Source organism: Otolemur garnettii, unplaced genomic scaffold (genome assembly GCF_000181295.1).
Source record: "Otolemur garnettii isolate 467f Iridium unplaced genomic scaffold, OtoGar3 scaffold00159, whole genome shotgun sequence".
In the NCBI taxonomy this organism is placed as follows: domain Eukaryota; kingdom Metazoa; phylum Chordata; class Mammalia; order Primates; family Galagidae; genus Otolemur; species Otolemur garnettii.
The window spans coordinates 653,404-657,649 of record NW_003852554.1 but is presented as its reverse complement, the minus strand read 5'-3'; the positions used below and the strand labels follow the sequence as shown (position 1 = coordinate 657,649).

The window sequence follows — 4,246 nt, the reverse complement described above, 5'->3', positions numbered from 1 at the left end:
TTTTTTTTTTTGAGACAGAGTCTCACTTTGATTCCCTTGGTAGAGTGCTTTGGCGTCATAGCTCGCAGCAACCTCAAACTCTTGGACTCTAGTGATATTCTTGCCTAAGCCTCCCAAGTAGCTGGGACTACAGGCGCCTGCCACAATGCCCGGCTGTTTTTAGAGACGGGGTCTCATCCTTATTCAGACTGGTCGAGAACTCCTGAGCTTAAGCAATCCACCTGTCTGGGCCTCCCATAGTGCTAGGGTTACAGATGTTGAGCCACCACACCTGGCCTCATCCAGAGTCTATTATGTGCCAGACCCTGTACCAGGCATTTAGGAGATAGGAGTAGGTTAGAAATTGCTTCTAAGCCTTTGACTTATACTTTCTGTTGCTTAGAAAGTGTTTCCTACCCCTCCCCCTAAATTTAAGCAGTTGCAGAATTGTATGTTTGTGTTTCAGTCTTTTTTTAAAATTTCAGGTTAATGTGAGCGTACCAACAACTAGGTTACAATATTTGCATATATTAGGTAGAGTCCCTTTTGCAGTTGTGTCCCATACCTAAAAGGTGTGCCAAGACCCTTACATTTTGTCCATTAAGTGGGAGCAAAACAGTCCCCTAATCTCTCCCCGCTTCCTCCTCCCTTGTCCCCTTCCTCCCAATTTGAATTGAATTTAGTTTTTCTCTTACGTGGGTGTGTATTAGATCGTCTGCTGGTTTTGTATTAGTATTGAGTATCCTGGATACTAACTTTTCCATTCTTGTGATACTTTACTAGCAAGAATGTGTTTCAACTCCATCCAGATTAATATAAAAGATGTAAAGTCTCCATCTATTTGGTGGCTGAATAGATATACATATACCACAGTTTGTTAACCCATTCCTGAGTTGATGGACATTTTGATTATTTCCACATCTTGGCGATTGTAAGTTGAGTTGTGATAAACAATCTAGTACAATGTTCTTGTGAATAAATTGTTTTTCTTCTGGGTAGATGCTTAGTAACAGGATTGTGAGATCAAATGGGAGGTCTAATACTTCTTTCCAAAGAGGCTGTATTAGTTTAATTGCAAAGTTTTAAAAGTAGAGAGCAGGACTTGAAATTTTCTTAGCAGAACGTTGGCCAATACTACTATATTTGTGATTTGGTCATAAATAGAACCTGACATCCTATGGGTCGGAGCTTGGGTACCATATTAGAAAATATTTACATCATATTTAGCAGTCAGATAATTAATGCCCAGAATATGTAAAGGTTCTGACAAATCATTAAGAAAAATACAAACATCCCAATAGAAAAAATTTTTTCAAAGGATTAGAATAGTAGATTGTAGGGTAGGAATATAAAAGTTTAGAAAGGTCAAAGCATTTATGTTCAGTCTTACTAGTTATTAGGGAAATGATGATTCCATAATGAAATACTATTTTTACCTCTCTTATTGGTAAAAAGTTAATAATAGCAAATTTAAGCAATAATAGGAAAACATCATTGAGTACTTCCCATATAGTAGGCAAAACAGTAAGGCAATCCTGTGAGGTAGGGATTATTATTATTGTCCTTATTGTTCTATTGATGAGGTGCTTAAGGCACAACTGTAGAGTCACTTGCCTGAGGTCAGACATCTAATACTTGTTGAACCTGCATTTGAACTCAGTCCTTAGAGCCTGTACTCTTTTTTTTTTTTTTTTTTTGAGACAGAGCCTCAAGCTGCCCCCCTGGGTAGAGTGCCATGGCTTCACTGCTCATAGCAACCTCCAGCTCCTTTCAAGCGAGTCTCCTGCCTCAGCCTCCCGAGTAGCTGGGACCACAGGTGCCCGCCACAAAGCCCGGCTATTTTTTGGTTGCAGCCATCATTGTTGTTTGGCGGGCCCGGGCTGGATTCGAACCCGCCACCTTAGGTGTATGTGGCTGGAGCCTTAGCCGCTTGAGCCACAGGCACCGAGCCAGAGCCTGTACTCTTTTTTTGTTGTTATTGTTGCCCAGGCTGCCTGAACTCCTGGGATCAAGTGATCCTCCTGCCTCAGCCTTCCAAGTACAGGTGGGTACCACGGCCACCTGCGTAGAACCTGTACTCTTTATTTTATTTATTTATTTTTTGAGATAGAGTTTCTCTCTATTACCTCAGGCTAGAGTGCTAGCTCACAGCAACCTTGAACTCCTGAGTTCAAGGGATCTTCCTGCCTCAGCCTCTTGAGTAGCTGGGACTACAGGTGCCTGGCACAACACCTGGCTGATTTTTTCTATTTTTAGTAGATATGGGTCTCACTCTTGCTCAGGCTGGTCTCGAACTCCTGAGCTCAAGGGATCCTCTTGCCTTCGCCTCGTGGGGGGTAGGATTATGGGCGTGAGCCACTGTGCCCAACTCTTCCTTCTTTTCTAGTATGTGTGTTTAGTGCTATAAGTTTTCCTCTAAGCACTGCTTTCTCTGTATCCCACAAATTTTGATAAGCTGTATTTTTGTTTTCATTTAGTTTAAAATCTTTTAAAATTTCCTTTGAAATTTCTTTTTGATACATACATTGTTCAAAGTATGTTGTTTAATCTCCACGTGTTTTCAGATTTTCCAGATATCTTTCTGTTATTGATCTCTAGTTTAATTCCATCATGGTCTGTGCTCGTAAATTTGTTAAGGAGTGTTTTATGGCCCCAAGTGATCTTATCTTGGTGACAGTGTCATATGAATGTGAGAAGAATGTATATTCTTCTGTTGTTGAAGTAATTGATAGACGTGCATTTTATCTAGCTTATCGATGATGATGTGAGCTCAACTGATTCTCTTCTGCCTATTTGTTTCTGATAGAGGGGTGTTAAAAGTCTCTTTACAGTGGATTCCTCTATCCTTGCAGTTCTATTAGGTTTTGCCTCATGTATTTTGATGTTCTTTTGTTAAGTATACGGAAGTTAGGGATTGTTATGTCTTTTTGAGAATCAACCCTTAATCATTATGTAATGTACCCCAGTTTGTTGGGGTTTTGTGGTTTTTTTTTTTCATTTATCATCCTTGTGTTCTCTGAGCTTCCTCGATCTGAGAGTTGGTCTCTCACATTAATTTGGGGGTAAATTCTCAGTTGTTTGCTACCAATATTTCTTTTTTTTCTCTTTCTTTTTCTCCTTGTATTCTCATTTCACACATGCTACACATTTGTAGTTGTCCCCCGGTTTTTGGATGTTCTGTTGTATTTTTTTCAATCCCCCCCCCCTTTGATTTTTCAGGTTTGGAGGTTTATATTGAGATATCCTGAAGCTTAAAGATTCTTTCCTCAGCTATATCCAGTCTCCTAATAAGTCCATCAGAGGCATTTGAAATTTCTGTTACAGTGTTTTTGATTTATAGTATTCTTTTTGAGACAGAGTCTCACTTTGTTACCCTTAGTAGAATGTCTAGTGTCATAGCGCATACAGCTCATAGCAAGCTCGAACTCTGGCTTGAGCTGTCCTCTTGCCTCAGCCTCCCCGAGTAGCTGAGTCTATATGCGCCCCCCACAAGGCCCAGCTATTTTCTGAGACGAGGGTCTCGCTCTTGTTCACGCTGGTCTTGAACTCTTGAGCTCAGGCAATCCACTTGCCTTGACTTCCTAGAGTATGAGCTTCCTAGGCATGAGCTACCACACCCGGCTCTAGCATTTCTTTTTGTTTCATTCTTAGAATTTCTTCCTACTTTCATTACTTACCTGTTTTTACATGATGTCTGCTTTACCAATTATAACTGTTAGCATATTAATCACATTTGTTTTAAAAAGTTCCTGATCTGATAGTTTCAGCATCCCTGCCATATCTGGTTCTGATCCTTGGCCTGTCTCTTTAAGGTATATTTTTGCTTTTTTCTATGCCTTATAATCTTTTCTTAATAGCTGGACATTATATACTGCTGTAAATAATAATGTGATATTGTTTGGAGGGAAGTTTTCTATAATCCTCTGATTAAGTCTCAGTCTTTGTGCCTCTGGACTGAGGATTTCTCAAGTGCGTCTCAGCCTCTCCCTCCCCACATTTACAGGGGACAGGATAGCTGGGCTAGAGTTGGGCATTTCCCTCTCTCCAGGTCAGTCTGGCTCTAATCTAACCCCAGCAAGTTAGGCTCTTGTAGTCTGCCTTTATAAGGGCAGACTTTGTTAAGAACTGAAATCTCCGGTTTATTTCTTTTCTTTCTTTCTTTCTTTTTTCTCTTTCTTTTCTTTCTTTGTCAGAGCCTTAAGCTGTTGTCCTGGATAGAGAGCTATGGCATCACAGCTCACAGCAACCTCCAACTCCTGGGCTTAAG

At 40.4% G+C, this 4,246-nt stretch overlaps 1 protein-coding gene across 2 annotated transcripts in view; it reads left to right on the top strand.

The window, feature by feature from the left end:
• The window catches only part of ZFYVE9 (zinc finger FYVE-type containing 9), a 174,650-nt gene that overhangs the window by 38,784 nt on the left and 131,620 nt on the right, over positions 1-4,246 (top strand). The window lies entirely within an intron of this gene.